This window comes from Lepidochelys kempii, chromosome 1, assembly GCF_965140265.1.
Source record: "Lepidochelys kempii isolate rLepKem1 chromosome 1, rLepKem1.hap2, whole genome shotgun sequence".
NCBI classification, from domain to species: domain Eukaryota; kingdom Metazoa; phylum Chordata; order Testudines; family Cheloniidae; genus Lepidochelys; species Lepidochelys kempii.
Window position 1 is genome coordinate 209,792,940 of NC_133256.1, and position 16,753 is coordinate 209,809,692.

Here is a 16,753-nt window from a genome sequence, read left to right on the forward strand (position 1 = left end):
GTGACTGGGTTAAGGCCCAATGCTCACAGGTTCCAACCAAGGGTAAGGACACTCCAGGCTGCAGCCAAGACAGCTGACACACAGAGGAATGTGGGGTCACTGCACTCCTCACTCCCTGGCAGACGAGCTGGAAGAGGCAGTGCCAAGATCCCAGCCAAAAGTTTTGGGGTGGTAAAAGGGCTGGGGGACACTTGAGAGCTCCTCATGAGCACCCTGCGAGTGCCATTGAACAGACCAGTCCTAAGGGAGAATGTGAAACTGTTCTGAGCTAGGTATTGGAAACAATAAGTGCCATGGATTAGTAGGGTGCTAAAAGGATCATGGACGTGTCATGTGCCTGATAGAACAACTGCCAAGAAACTGGGAAAGATGCTGTGGCACCTATGGGTAACATTGGTGGGTTCAAACTTCCCTAGGTCACTGGCTGAAGTGACCCCATTCAGTTTGTCTCAAAGGGGGAAGAGTGGGAATTTTTCATATTTTTAATTTTGGGTGACTACTGTGTGTGCCTCTGTTTTCCCCTGTGTGGTGCATAGTTAAATAGGTGGGGAAGGTTGTGTACTCTTTGCAGAGACCCAGAGATACAGGCAGGACCAATGCCTAGCTGCCTGGGGGCTGTGCCCGTGTAGAGTCCCAGAAGACACTGGCCACTCCAATTGCCTGGATATTTGGCACCTAGCAACAAATGACCATGGATGGCCCACCCTCCTTAGGAAACCAGCTGGGTGTGACCAACTGAAGAACAAAGGACTGGGGAGGGACTAGAATGGTTGTATTGTGTGGCCTGCTGGAGGTAGAGAGAAGTTTCTAGAATCAAACCACAAAGGGTTCAGAGGTCTCTGAGCTCTGAATTGACGCAGATGGACTCTGCTGTAACTTTCCATTCTCTATGTCAGTGGTTCTCAACCAGAGGTACTCGTACCCCTGGGGGTATTCAGAGGTCTTCCTTCAGCTCTTCTAGATATTTGTCTAGTTTTACACAGGCTACATAAAAAGCACTAGCAAAGTCAGTACAAACTAAAATTTCATACAGACAATGACTTGTTTATATTGCTCTATATATTATACACTGAAATTTAAGTACAATATTTATACTACAATTAATTTATTTTACAATTATATGGTAAAAATGATAGTCAGCAATTTTTCAGTACTAGTGTGCTGTAACTCTTCTCTATTTTTATGTCTGATTGTGGAAGCAAGGAGTTTTTAAGTGAAGTGAAACTTGAGGATACACAAGACAAATCAAACTCCTGAAAGGAGTACAGTGGTCTGGGAAGGTTGAGAGCCAGTGCTCTATGTTAACTAAAGAGTTTCTTTGCTGTATTCCAGACAGCTAATAAACCCTTCTGCTTTTACAGCACTGGCTGAGAGTCACTGCAGTCAGAAAGTTGAGGGTGCATTGCTCCATTTGGGTGTGCAAGTCTTTCCTAGGTGTCCAATTCAGGTGGACTTGCTGAGGGAGCTCACGTTGAGAAGCAGGGGTGCTGAAGGCTCCGAGATTGAGTCCCTGGAGGCAGTGAAGCCAAGAGGCCTACCCCAGTGCAAGTGTCACCCTAAGGGGGCTGACACACAGAAGGGGTCCTCCCAGGGACTGTTCCAGAGCACTGGACTGTGGATCCGAGACAGACCTCTCTCTAGGTCCTCACATCCAGGCTATGTCTAAATCTTGCTGATTCTTTCTGCATAACATCTCTAAGGCTATGTCTACACTACCGCAGTAAGTCTACACTACACTACACGACTCCAGCTACATGAATAATGTAGCTAGAGTCGACGTACCTTAGGTCGAGTTACCGCTGGGTCTACACCGTGGGGGGTCAACGGGAGAAAGTCTCCTGTTGACTTACCTTACTCTTCTCCTTGGGGGTAGAATACAGGAGTCGACTGGACAGCGATCTGCAGTCGATTTGGTGGGTCTTTACTAGACCCGCTAAATCGACCACTGGTGGATCGATCTCAGAGCATTGATCCCTGCTATAGTATAGACCTGCCCTAAGATACAGCTTTTCCTGTCCATCCACCCAGCTCTCATCATCCTGTGCCTTCATTACTGCAACGTCCTTCTCTCTGGCCTTGACAAATGCCATCTTGCCCCACCCAGATCTATCCAGAATGCTGCTGCATTGATCATTTTTCTAACCCATCATTCTGATGTCACCCCTCTCTTTGAATCCCTCCACTTGCTCCCCATTCTCTAGCACATCAAACATAAGCTGCTTTCAAGGCCCTTCACCATCCACCCCCCACCATCAATCCCCACCCTATCACCTCTCATTCAGTGTCACTATGCTGACATTTACCCATGATTCCTGCCTCCAGTGCCCACCTATTAAATGTTTACATTTTTAAATTGATGATAGGGGGTCTGTGCATATGCTATCCCAGCCACCCTGTGCTAATAGCCTTAATCCCCTTCTGCAGGGGCTCATGCTGAGCCAGTGGCTCTAGCAATCACTGGCCACATTCATCCAGGCAAGTGTTTTTTTTTTATCAGTGTTCATAGAATCATAGAATATCAGGGTTGGAAGGGACCTCAGGAGGTCATCTAGTCCAACCCCCTGCTCAAAAGCAGGACCCATCCCCAATTAAATCATCCCAGCCAGGGCTTTGTCAAGCCTGACCTTAAAAACTTCTAAGGAAGGAGATTCCACCACCTCCCTAGGTAACGCATTCCAGTGTTTCACCACCCTCCTAGTGAAAAAGTTTTTCCTAATATCCAACCTAAACCTCCCCCACTACAACTTGAAACCATTAGTCCTTGTCCTGTCCTCTTCTACCACTGAGAATAGTCTAGAACCATCCGCTCTGGAACCACCTCTCAGGTAGTTGAAAGCAGCTATCAAATCCCCCCTCATTCTTCTCTTCTGCAGACTAAACAATCCCAGTTCCCTCAGCCTCTCCTCATAACTCATGTGTTCCAGACCCCTAATCATTTTTGTTGCCCTTCGCTGGACTCTTTCCAATTTATCCACATCCTTCTTATAGTGTGGGGCCCAAAACTGGACACAGTACTCCAGATGAGGCCTCACCAATGTTGAATAGAGGGGGACGATCACGTCCCTCGATCTGCTCGCTATGCCCCTACTTATACATCCCAAAATGCCATTGGCCTTCTTGGCAACAAGGGCACACTGCTGACTCATATCCAGCTTCTCGTCCACTGTCACCCTTAGGTCCTTTTCCGCAGAACTGCTGCCTGGCCATTCGGTCCCTAGTCTGTAGCTGTGCATTGGGTTCTTCTGTCCTAAGTGCAGGACCCTGCACTTATCCTTATTGAATCTCATCAGATTTCTTTTGGCCCAATCCTCCAATTTGTCTAGGTCCCTCTGTGTCCTATCCCTGCCCTCCAGCATATCTACCACTCCTCCTAGTTTAGTATCATCCGCAAATTTGCTGAGAGTGCAATCCACACCATCCTCCAGATCATTTATGAAGATATTGAACAAAACTGGCCCCAGGACCGACCCCTGGGGCACTCCACTTGACACCGGCTGCCAACTAGACATGGAGCCATTGATCACTGCCCGTTGAGCCCGACAATCTAGCCAACTTTCTACCCACCTTATAGTGCATTCATCCAGCCCGTACTTCTTTAACTTGCTGACAAGAATACTGTGGGAGACCGTGTCAAAAGCTTTGCTAAAGTCAAGAAACAATACATCCACTGCTTTCCCTTCATCCACAGAACCAGCAATCTCATCATAGAAGGCGATTAGATTAGTCAGGCATGACCTTCCCTTGGTGAATCCATGCTGACTGTTCCTGATCACTTTCCTCTCATGTAAGTGCTTCAGGATTGATTCTTTGAGGACCTGCTCCATGATTTTTCCGGGGACTGAAGTGAGGCTGACTGGCCTGTAGTTCCCAGGATCCTCCTTCTTCCCTTTTTTAAAGATTGGAACTACATTAGCCTTTTTCCAGTCATCCGGGACTTCCCCCGTTCCCCATGAGTTTTCAAAGATAATGTCCAATGGCTTTGCAATCACAGCCGCCAATTCCTTTAGCACTCTCGGATGCAACTCGTCCGGCCCCATGGACTTGTGCATGTCCAGCTTTTCTAAATAGTCCCTAACCACCTCTTTCTCCACAGAGGGCTGGCCATCTCTTCCCCATTTTGTGATGCCCAGCGCAGCAGTCTGGGAGCTGACCTTGTTAGTGAAGACAGAGGCAAAAAAAGCATTGAGTACATTAGCTTTTTCCACATCCTCTGTCACTAGGTTGCCTCCCTCATTCAGTAAGGGGCCCACACTTTCCTTGGCTTTCTTCTTGTTGCCAACATACCTGAGGAAACCCTTCTTGTTACTCTTGACATCTCTTGCTAGCTGCAGCTCCAGGTGCGATTTGGCCCTCCTGATTTCATTCCTACATGCCCAAGCAATATTTTTATACTCTTCCCTGGTCATATGTCCAACCTTCCACTTCTTGTAAGCTTCTTTTTTATGTTTAAGATCCGCTAGGATTTCACCGTTAAGCCAAGCTGGTCGCCTGCCATATTTACTATTCTTTCGACACATCGGGATGGTTTGTCCCTGTAACCGCAACAGGGATTCCTTGAAATACAGCCAGCTCTCCTGGACTCCTTTCCCCTTCATGTTAGTCCCCCAGGGGATCCTACCCATCCGTTCCCTGAGGGAGTCGAAGTCTGCTTTCCTGAAATCCAGGGTCCATATCCTGCTGCTTACCTTTCTTCCCTGTTGCTGACACCCAGTGCCAGAGGTGAACAACAGCAAGGTTCATTGCCCGGTATGCGTCACCCAATAATCACAACAGAGTGGAGAAGCAGAAAAGTTTATTTGCAGCTGCAAACAAGGTACAGGGAGAATAGAATCTCAAATCCTGCACACAGAGCAGGAAGTTACACAGGCTTTTATACATCCTTTCTTCAGCATACTTATCCAATAGCAAGCTGCCCTAAATATCCATATAGCCAGCCAATCCAGTTACCAGCTTGTTAACTTGTTCTCTGTGCCATCTGTTAAACCATACATAAAGCTGCTTTATTCAGCATTGTTCTTCCATATCTGCCCTGTTTGGCCTTGTTTAGTTTCAGGCAGTCTGACTTTGCAACATATTGTTGCAGATCCTCAGCATAACTGCTGCGAGTGCCTCCAGGCGGGGGGGAGGGGGGCAAGGACACTTGGGCCTAGTGTGCGGGGGCTTCATTGACACTCGTGGTCTTCCATCCTGTCAAAGTTTGACTCAGACTCTCAATTTATCAGACCACTCTGTTTTATTAGCAAAGCTGCTCTGCTAATACATTTAGAAGTGAGCCCCCTGAGTGGGGCTTGTGTCTCTTAATTTATACAGTTTTTTGGAGAACAAGTTACAGAGAAGTTACAGACAAAAGAAGAAAAAGATTTTAGTCACCACCCTGCGAGATCCCTGAGACCAGTCACGTAACTTCAATTACCTGCCACCCTTAACAATCTCCTTTAACAGCTTCCAGTTAACTTAACTAATTGCCCTTCACACCTTCCATTCTGATGCCTGCTTCTTAGACGTGCTGGCTCTATCTTAATTGCTTCTCCATTCAAAAGCTAACTGTCCCTACATGTGCTCCCTCAGATACTTTGTAACATGTTTTGGCATGCCCTCTCATATACAATGTATCCAGCATGTCCCCTTATACAATGTTATACTTCCACAATCCCCCCCTTTTGGTCAAGGCTACGCCCATGACCAATGACTTACTGGATTCTATACATCAATCATTCTTTTTCATTACTTTCACTGGTGACATTTAACAACATTAGATTAGCACTCTGGTTGGGGGTAACCTGATGGATGGTGTGTCTTGTGCAGTTTTGGATACAACAAGAAATCAATTGAAAACACACAAAGATTATTAGAATTCCAAATAGGATAGTCAGGATTCCTTGAAACAACCAGTTTCCCAGACTAGAGAAATTGAATAAGTTACTTATCCATTTCCACAAGGAACTTGGTTCTTCGTGGGGGAAGGTATGCAATTTGCTCCAGATGGCTAGCACGATTTATTATCTCATTAGTATTATCAGGTATGTATACACAGCATTCTGTTCCAATTAGAGCACAGGTCCTTCCTTTGGCTGCCAGTATTATATCTAATGCCCGACGGTTTTGGAGGGCCACTTGTCGGACTGCTCCTGCTTCTTTGGCTAGAGCTTTTAAGCTCTCTCCTGTTTCATTGGCCATGATCTCAACCACCGCTTGTAACCTTAAAAGCCTTTTTGCATGGTGGATTACCCCCCCTACTGGGACTAAAGAAATGCCAACAGCTTCTTCCCAAGTTAGGGGGCTTATGTTATCCACATACCATTTAGCATCTGGCAAGTCCCTCCTTTTTCACCTGAAATTACGGAGGCGATTTCATGGGAGGGATTGAAGCACCCGGAATTGTGGGAAAAGCTGAGCAGGATAACAGATACCTGACCAATTTGCTGGTCACACAGTGTAAGCATTTTCCCCACAAACCCAATGATGTCCCATTAAAGCTGGGAAGGGTTGACTGCAACCCTTTGACATGTAAGAATTTACGAAGGAGGAATAGTATCCCCCAAAGGGCACAGGATGATTTTCACTGGGAGGCTGTAGGGGGAGCAAGAGATTGAATCTTTGGTTTGATCCCAGGTTGAGAGGAAGTTTATCTTTCCATACCCGGTTCGCCATTCTCCAACCTTGTTTGAATAGTCCCATACACCATGGGACACAATGTATTGGAGACAGCTGCTCCTCCCTAGATTCAGCCCTGTCCCATTACACACCCAGCACCAGTGGCCATTTCCTTTCACCACACTTATAAGTTTAGGAACATATGTTTTTCCCAGCCCCCAAGTGTCATTTTCCTTCCATGTCCTTTTAAGTAGATAGGGTTCTCCAGCAAGCTTTGAGGAATTCAAAGGGATTGCCATGGTGGGGATACTAGCTTGTAAGTGAGCTGGGATGTGGCTGCAGACCCAGCAATTAGAAATATTCAGGATCTGGGCTATCTGCACCTGTTGTTGGATGAAAGAATTGTCACTGTCACTCTGGATTCCCCAGACCCTCAGGACACAGTAGCTGAGGATTAAGCTTCTCAAAGGACACATGTTGGAAGCAGGACCCTTTCTGGTTCCGACAACCCCTTTCGAGGGAACCGCAGTCACGGTTTTACGTCCACCAGGCGGTAGGCTCACTACTACTTCTTGTTTGTTGGGTCCTGCTGTCTGCTTACCCTCTGCTTCTGGCAACCCTAATGAGAGCGCAGATTGTAAGGTATTGCAGGGTGTTCCTCTTTGTCTTCTGGGGTTGAAGCTGGTTCTGCGTGGTCTTGCAGAGGTGCTTGGTCCCCTTGAGGTGGCGCTGGCTTACACTGTGAGGCGTGGATCCGTGCAGCGATGCCGGATAATTTCACTGCTGTCTGGGTGGTGAGCAGTACCTGGTATGGACCCTTCCACCGGGGTTCCAAGGTGTGCTTCTGAAGGTGGTGCTGCAGGTAGACCCAATCACCAGGCTCAGAGTGTGACAGGCAGCAGAGGTGGGTTCCGTGGGCCAAGCTGCTCGCACCTGCGAATGGAAGGAGCTCACAGCTTGCATTAACCCTTTGCAGTACTGGAGGAGCGTGCTGTGAGTTAGGTTTAGGTCTGGGGCTGGGGTAATAGTAGCCATTGTTCGCATAGGGCATCCCATGATGATTTCAAATGGACTCAATTTGTGTCTCTGGCATGGGGATGACTGAATTTCTGTAAGGGCCAGTGGTAAAGCAGCTGGCCAGTTTAACCCTGTGGAACTACAGATTTTTGCCAGCTTATTTTTAAGCACACCATTTTGCCTTTCAACTGCCCCTGCACTCTGTGGATGGTAAGGGCAGTGCAACAGGTGGGTGACATGTAATACCTGGTTTAGATGTTGAACAATTTTTCCAGTAAAATGTGTTCCCCGGTCACTAGACAAAGTGGCAGGAATTCCCTTGGTAGGGATAATGTGGTTTAACAGACATTTTGCAACGGACAATGAATCAGCTTTGCGACAGGGAAAGGCTTCAATCCCACCCGAAAACAGACCTATTATAACTAAAATGAATTCATATTTCTGACACTTTGTCATTTGTACAAAATCAAGTTGCCAGTGTAGGAAAGGTGCTTGAAGCAAACCCCGGAACCCTTGTGTTACTTTTACAGATTTGCCTACATTGTGGCTTTGACAAGTAACACAAGCGGCACAGTGGCGGGTTGCAAAGGAGCTGAAATGGGGAGCCCACCACCCTGCCTTACTCATAGCAGAGACCATCCCCTCCTTTTCGACATGCGAAACACCATGTAGCAGGGTTAGGAACCACTGGAAAAGAAGGTATGACAATACGGTTAATAGCTCAAAGGTCTTGGGCAAATCATGGCGATTTGCCATCAGCCTTTTGAACTGGGAGGATAGGGGTGTTACAGGGGCTGGAACAAGGGACAATAATTCCTTGTTCTTTTAATGCAGATATAACTGGAGCAATCCCAGCCTCTGCCTCAGGATTCAAAGGATACTGAGACAGGTGAGGCAGAGGTTTGGAATAGTCTACAGTAATCCAAACTGGGTCAGTATTTAATCGGCCCACTTCAGATGGGTGAGATGGCCATAGGGAGGAAGGAACCTGAGAGATTAGGTGCTCTAGGGACGGAGTTAAGGGACAGCAAGGGACCGGAGCGGAGAGGGAAGTTTCAGACAGCAGGGAGGCTACAGAATCACATAAGGAAGACTGGTTTCAGAGTAACAGCCGTGTTAGTCTGTATTCGCAAAAAGAAAAGGAGTACTTGTGGCACCTTAGAGACTAACCAATTTATTAGAGCATAAGCTTTCGTGAGCTACAGCTCACTTCCTCAGATGCATATCGTGGAAACTGCAGCAGGCTTTATATATACACAGAGAATATGAAACAATACCTACTCCCACCCCACTGTCCTGCTGGTAATAGCTTATCTAAAGTGATCATCAGGTGGGCCATTTCCAGCACAAATCCAGGTTTTCTCACCCTCCACCCCCCCACCCCACCCCCACAAATTCACTCTCCTGCTGGTGATAGCCCATCCAAAGTGACAACTCTTTACACAATGTGCATGACAATCAAGTTGGGCTATTTCCTGCACAAATCCAGGTTTTCTCACATCCCCCCCACCCCCATACAGACACAAACTCACTCTCCTGCTGGTAATAGCTCATCCAAACTGACCACTCTTCAAGTTTAAATCCAAGTTAAACCAGAACATCTGTGGGGGGGGGGGTAGGAAAAAACAAGAGGAAACAGGCTACCTTGCATAATGACTTAGCCGTGGCTAAGTCATTATGCAAGGTAGCCTGTTTCCTCTTGTTTTTTCCTACCCCCCCCCCACAGATGTTCTGGTTTAACTTGGATTTAAACTTGAAGAGTGGTCAGTTTGGATGAGCTATTACCAGCAGGAGAGTGAGTTTGTGTCTGTATGGGGGTGGGGGGGATGTGAGAAAACCTGGATTTGTGCAGGAAATAGCCCAACTTGATTGTCATGCACATTGTGTAAAGAGTTGTCACTTTGGATGGGCTATCACCAGCAGGAGAGTGAATTTGTGGTGGGGGGGGGTGGAGGGTGAGAAAACCTGGATTTGTGCTGGAAATGGCCCACCTGATGATCACTTTAGATAAGCTATTACCAGCAGGACAGTGGGGTGGGAGTAGGTATTGTTTCATATTCTCTGTGTATATATAAAGCCTGCTGCAGTTTCCACGATATGCATCTGAGGAAGTGAGCTGTAGCTCACGAAAGCTTATGCTCTAATAAACTGGTTAGTCTCTAAGGTGCCACAAGTACTCCTTTTCTTTTTATAAGGAAGACTGAGGGATTTGCAGATAGACACCATCTGGGGAGCAGTAAATAGAACAGCCAAGTTTGCATAGCAAGTCCCGTCCCAGAAGGTTTGCAGGGGTGGAATCAGAGAGGAGGAATGCATGCTCCTCAGAGAGGGGACCGACCTGAACAGACAAAGGTTTTGAGAGGGGAAAAGAGGTAGGGATCCCTGTAATGCCAACAGCAGAAACAGATTTTCCAGATCGGGGAACCCCAGGCAAGTCAGTGGTGCGGATTGTAGAAAGAGAAGCTCCAGTATCAACAAGGAAAGGGAGAGAGAGATCATTTACAGTCAGGACACATTCTCCAGTAGGGGACAGAGGTAATAAGGGAGCTAAAACTTTGTGAGGTTCCCCAGCATCCCATCATTGTTGGGGTGAAAAATAGGGTTGGGGATCAGCTGGAGGAACCAGCGGGGGGTTCACTTGATTTCCCATACAATTATTAGGTCGTCTTGGACACTCCTTTTTCCAGTGTCCAGGCTGTTTACAGTAGTTACAAACCCCAGTTAATCCAGCCCCCCGCCCCCTTCTGCAACCCCGTCCCTGTCCCCGGTGTGGTCTGCTTAGTCCTGAATAATGCTGTATCTGCAGAGCCATTAACTTTTCGGAGGACTGTTCCTCCTTTCCTTTTAAAGTGCGGTGGCAATGCTCTGCTACTGCCAGCAATTTGTCCATGGTTTCAGTTTCCCATCCCACACTTATTCATTTTAACATGCTGCCTGTGGCAGGGAGAAGACCATCAACAAATGCATGTGCCAAGGCCCCCTGCCCATTTACGTCAGGCTCTTGTATTCCTGAATGTTGTAGGAAAATATCAGTTAGCCGGGACCTATAGTCACCTGGGCTTTCTCCTTGCCCTTGCTTACAGCAACGTATTGCTGTCCAGTTTGTTTTAGGAGACCACACTTTGGGAATGGCTTGATGCAGGCGCTTCCAAAGAGCCATACACCAGTCTCTGTATGCTGAATCTGAGCCAGTACTTTCTATGGTTGAGTGGCATGCCTCAGCTGGCCAGTCTGCGGCAGCCAACCATTTTTCATAATAACTGGCAGGAGCTAACAATTTACACAGTTGGAGGAGATCTGTCTCAGAGGGTTCATAGGTTTCACAGATTAACAGAAACTCCTCAGCAAATTTGACAGAGTTTTCCTGTGGTTTGGGAAAACTTTTAACTATAGATAAAAGGTCCGTACAAGTCCAGGGCTTATAATCCCATATGGACTCACTTTCTCCCATCTTAAGGACTCATAAGGGTGCCACAACAGTTTGATCAGAGTCTCTCATTAACCTCCCATCAGGTTCTCTTTTCCAAGAAGAGATGTCAAGAGAATCTTTGCAGTCTGCTTTGGATTTCTTCTTCATAATATTTTGCAGCGCTGCGAGGCCAATGAGGGTATCTTCTTCACTTTCATTATCTGTAGTCACTGAAGATTTTTCCTTTTCTGATTTCTTATTTGCGCAGGAGTATGGTGGGGGTCGGGTTTGATCCGGATCATTGCACAGGACTGGGCAAAGGGGAGCGCTCGGACTAGTGGTGGGAGAGACTGCATCCAATTAAACTGTTAGTTTTTTGATAGAATTTTTAAGAGAGGTGAGTTTTGACTCAGTCCATCTACGATTTGCCTCTTCCCACCACTGCATGAAGCAGTCTACTTCTCCTCTCTCCAATTTGGTTTTTGGGAGGACGAGTTTGCTTTTTAAAGCGTCCACTCGATCCTTGTCCCAAGAACCTAACAGTGGCCACTGCAATTTGGGGTTCTCTAGAGCTAATTTGGACCATTTTTCAAGAAACCTACAAGAGTCTGGACCCCTCCTAAAATACATAAAATAAGCTGGAGTTCCCTTAGGGAACTGTTCTACCTTAGACTTCTGATTACCCATCCAGGAGGACTTCACACAGCACTCACACAAGAAGGAAATTCGGGCTCAGCAGAGCGGTATCCGGTGCAACACACAGAAAGGAGCCCACAGGCTACTGCCTCAACTGCCCTTGCTTTCACACCAGGGGTTATACCCAAGGCGTGGTGCGGCTGCAGCTGTGCAGATTCCACTCATTCAGACCGTGGGGACGGGGACCCCTTGGTCAGCCAGTCTCCGGACAGAGATGGCTCCCAGATTCACACACACACCACGGAGAAGACAGATAGACACAAAGACAAGACAGTCCTCAAACCGGTTAAAGCACAAAAATAATAATTACCTGAGACGTCTGATTCCAGAAGCTGGATCCAAGGACCCCTACCCGAACAGAGTGGGAACCAACAAGTTCAATGGCGTAGACTGCGCTGCTGCTGTGTACCTTTCTGTCTTGTGGAGGATCGCTTGGACTAAGCGTCCAGGCGCCGACTGCCACGATCGTCCTGCAAGGCAGTCAGGGATCACACAGCCTCAGTGAAGCCGCTTGCCATCTCGGTGGGACCTCCAAATTGTCAAAGTTTGACTCAGACTCACAATTTATCAGACCACTCTGTTTTATTAGCAAAGCTGCTCTGCTAATACATTTAGAAGTGAGCCCCCCGAGTGGGGCTTGTGTCTCTTAATTTATACAGTTTTTGGAGAACAAGTTACAGAGAAGTTACAAACAAAAGAAGAAAAAGATTTTAGTCACCACCCTGCGAGATCCCTGAGACCAGTCATGTATCTTCAATTACCTGCCACCCTTAACAATCTTCTTTAACAGCTTCCAGTTAACTTAACTAATTGCCCTTCACACCTTCCATTCTGATGCCTGCTTCTTAGACATGCTGGCTCTATCTTAATTGCTTCTCCATTCAAAAGCTAACTGTCCCTACATGTGCTCCCTCAGATACTTTGTAACATGTTTTGGCATGGCCTCTCATATACAATGTATCCAGCATGTCCCCTTATACAACGCTATACTTATACAATGTTATACTTCCACAGTGGCTTCCTGTAAAGTGGTCTTGTTTCAGAACGGCGAGTCCATTCTTTCCCGCTCTTTGGTGCGGCTAATTCTGCTAGGGTCAGGGGCAGCATGTCAAGGGGCATTCCCGTTTTAGGGGACAGTGCAGTTGGAGCACATACCCAGCAATCAGTCTGGTTTGTTAAAGTAGCAACATGATGCACAAGCGAAACAAAGGAGTTATGCTCCCGATATGCACAGTTTGGAAATAATACAGAGAATAACAATGTTACCCAATAACAATGTTACTCAAGTTGCAGTGGGGGAGGTTTAGGTTGGATATTAGGAAAAACTTTTTCACTAAGAGGGTGGTGAAACACTGGAATGCGTTGCCTAGGGAGGTGGTGGAATCTCCTTCCTTAGAAGTTTTTAAGGTCAGGCTTGACAAAGCCCTGGCTGGGATGATTTAACTGGGAATTGGTCCTGCTTCAAGCAGGGGGTTGGACTAGATGACCTCCTGAGGTCCCTTCCAACCCTGATATTCTATGATTCTACCCAATTAATTATGACCAGAGTCTTCCCAACCCAGGGTCTCCAGTACCTGGGTGGGCCCATTTAGGCATCAAGGTGCCCGCTATCTGTGTCTCATAAACAGTAGCTTTGGCCCGAGATTGTCACTAGATGAGGAGTCAGCAGGTTGGACGGTCCACTGTTCTGCTGACGAGGGGGCAGGTACTGCCTTCAGACGAGAGTGATGGATCCAGTTCTTGTGTCCCTCGATCTTTGCCACTGTATGGGAGATCAGCAGGACGGTATAGGGTCCTTTCCACTTTTCCTGGAGAGGCTCGTCTTTCCAGGTGCGAACAAGCACAGAGTCACCGGGCTGTAAGGAGTGAACGGGAGAGTCCAAGGGGACAGACTGGGAATCCTTGGTATACCTGTGAAGAGACAAGAGAACAGCAGACAGGGAACACATATACTGTGACAAAAAACCATTACCCAACTCCCATTCCCCTGACAGAACCGGGGTGCCATTCATAGGCCATGCCCTTCCAAACATAATTTCAAACGAACTAAGCCCTGATCTACCCTTTGGGAGAACGCGGATCAGGAGTAGGACGAGGGGCAAAGCATCAGGCCATCGCAGTGCGGCTTCTTGGCACACTTTTGAGAGATGTCGTTTAAGGGTCTGATTGGTACGCTCCACTACCCCACTGGCTTGCGGTCTCCAGGGCGTATGGAGTTTCCAGGGGATCTGTAAGGCATGTGAGATGCTTTGAATGATTTTTGACGTGAAGTGTGTCCCGTTGTCAGATTCCATCCACTGGGGGAGTCCAAAGCGAGGAATGATCTCCTTAACAGACTTGAGGGCCACTGTTCTGGCAGTGCAATTACAGCATGGGAAGGCTTCTGGCCATCCGCTGAACCGACCCACTATAACAAGGAGATATTTGAGCCCTTGGGTCCGAGGAAACTCAGTAAAGTCTATTTGCCACACTTGTCCGGGGCCCAGAGTGGGTTCTAGGGCAGCTGGTGGCACAGGATGTCCCGGTTGGGGGTTATTCTTTTGGCAGACTAAGCAGTCCACTTGTACCTGATCAGCCAGGGGTCGGAAGTGATAAAGTATTTTCCCATTAGTTGGATAAGTGCTTCCCTGCCAGCATGAGTGATTTGATGTAGTTTCTGCAGCACCGGCCGGATCAGGCCCTTTGGTAGGAGGACCTTCCCTTCTGGGGAATGGAGCCATCCATCCCTCCTTTTCCTGGAGACCGAGTTTGTCAGTTAGTTGTCTCTCCTCCCCAGAGTACTGAGGGGTTGGAAGCTCCCCTACTGATGGGATAAGGGCATGCATATGGGCGTTCTCAGCCTGAGGGGATGGCAGGGTGGCAGCATGCTTCGCCTCTCTATCTGCCCAGGCGTTACCTCTGGCCACATCTTGATCTTCCCTTTGATAGGCTTTACCGTGTACCACCGCCACTTCTGTGGGAAGTTGTACGGCTTCTAGAAGCTGGAGGATTTGGGGCTCATAGTTGACTGGGGAGCCTTGGGCTGTCAGCATTCCCCTTTGCTTCCATAGGCCAGCATGAGCATGCAGCACACCAAAAGCATATTTTGAATTGGTAAAAATGTTGACCCGCTTTCCTTTTGGCAGTTCAAGTGCACGGGTCAGGGCTATTAGTTCGGCCAGCTGGCCAGAGGTCCCAGCAGGCAAACCTTCAGCTTCCACAGTGTCATGGAGGGTCACAACAGCAAAACCCGCCCTCCTTTGCCCATCTATTACAGTACTGCTACCATCAGTGTACCACTCATAATCTGCATTTGGGAGGGGTACATCCTTTAAATCCAGATGGCTGGAGTACTGGGCATCTATGATCTCTAAACAGTCATGTTTCTGTTCCTCTGTTTCTGGCAAGAGGGTGCCTGGGTTAAGGGAGGGGCAAGGCTGTAAGGTGACTTCAGAGTTCTCTAACAGCTTAGCCTGATACCGAGCAATCCGAGCCTGGGTGAGCCAGAGCCCACCCTTGGTGTCTAGCAGGGCTCAGACCATATGGGGAGTATAGATTTGCATATCCCCTCCCAATGTTAGCTTCTCGGCTTTCTCAAGCACTAGGGCAGTGGCTGTGACCGCCCGTAAACATGCTGGCCAACCCTTTGCAACCTGATCCAGTTGCTTAGAAAAATAGGCCACGGGACGTCTCCATGCTCCTAACAGCTGTGTGAGCACTCCTAGTGCCACCCCCTTTCGTTCGTGTACATACAACTGAAATGGCTTAGAGAGATCTGGCAGGCCCAGAGCCGGGGCTTCCATCAACTTCCTTTTCAAGATTTTAAATGCCCTGTCAGCCTCTGGGGTCCAATAGAAGGGGTCATGATCTGCTCCTTTTACACAGTCGTTCAGGGGTTTAGCCCATAGTCCAAACTCTGGGATCCATATCCTGCAAAAGCCTGCCATGCCCAGAAAAGCTCTGAGCTGTTTACGAGTGCTTGGGGTAGGGACTTGACAGATAGCTTTCTTTTTTTTTTCTCTTGAAAGCTGACGTTCCCCTTGCCTTAGCTGTAACCTGATTCCACTCCACCTCAGACAACAGGGTTCTCAGGAGGATATTACAGTCGTCTCAATCCGGCTTGTGACTACTGAGGCACCCCTCAAAGACTGAAATAAACCAGCTTGCGTTCGTTGAGAATTCCCCAGCCTGTGTTTTAAAAGCTGTTAAGTCTATTGGATTGAATGGCACATGAGTGTAAACTTGCACAGTGGTAGCCTGACGTCCGTCTGCCTCTGGGCAAGCCACAACAGTCTTGGTAATCAAAGGATAGAGTCCCACCGAGGGGGCAATCTCTGTAACCCGAGGCATCCTACCCTTATAAGGTGAGGGTGTTGGGGCCGAAGGGGACACCGGCTCTGCCATTACAGTGGAGGTGGGGGTCTGGGGACTAACATTAGCTGCTACGAACCAGTCAGAGTCAAATTACAGCTCTGCAGAATTACAGCTCTGTTCTATCTCTCTTAAAGCCATAAACGCTTGTGCATACAGATGTTCATTCCATTTACCCATTCACTAACAAAACAAAACTAATAGGAGGATCGTATTATAATTGATTGACCCTCCCGGTGGCCACCGTTCCTGGTCCTCTAGCCAATATTGAGGCCAGTCTACTGTACAAAACCTTTTCGATTTGCTTTTTGTCATTGGATCTGATCCAAACACTTTCCAGTTTGCTAGAATGCATTCTAGGGGCGTACACTGTGCCCTGCCTCCCGAGCTCTGTCCCTGTCCCATACCTACAGGGTAACTCTGGGCGTCCCCAGGTTCCAACAGAGCATACAATCCGGATTTCAAAAGGTTCCTACCTTATCCAAGGGACCGGTTCCCCACCGTCGCCCGCAGCTGCTCCTCCCCTCTGTCCAAGGGACCGGTTCCCCACCGTCGCCCGCAGCTGCTCCTCCCCTATGTCCAAGGGACTGGTTCCTCACAGTCACGCACAGCTGCTTCTCCACTATGAGTGCGTTGCACCGTTGTGCCCCCCGGGGTCGATCAAATCGCGTCTCCTCCAAGGCCCCC

General features: G+C 48.0%; 1 protein-coding gene across 4 annotated transcripts in view; it reads left to right on the forward strand.

Moving 5' to 3' along the window:
* GNB3 (G protein subunit beta 3) overlaps positions 1-16,753 on the forward strand; it is a 35,702-nt gene that overhangs the window by 14,418 nt on the left and 4,531 nt on the right. The window contains exons 1-2 of one of the 4 annotated variants that reach the window (XM_073311708.1): positions 6,935-7,147; positions 8,142-8,310. The exons of 2 other annotated variants lie outside the window; for them this stretch is intronic. The gene's annotated coding sequence lies outside the window, so the exon portion shown is untranslated. Of the gene's footprint in view, positions 1-6,934; positions 7,148-8,141; positions 8,311-16,753 lie in introns of those variants that run through there. One more of the 4 variants, XM_073311698.1, reaches the window with a different exon arrangement.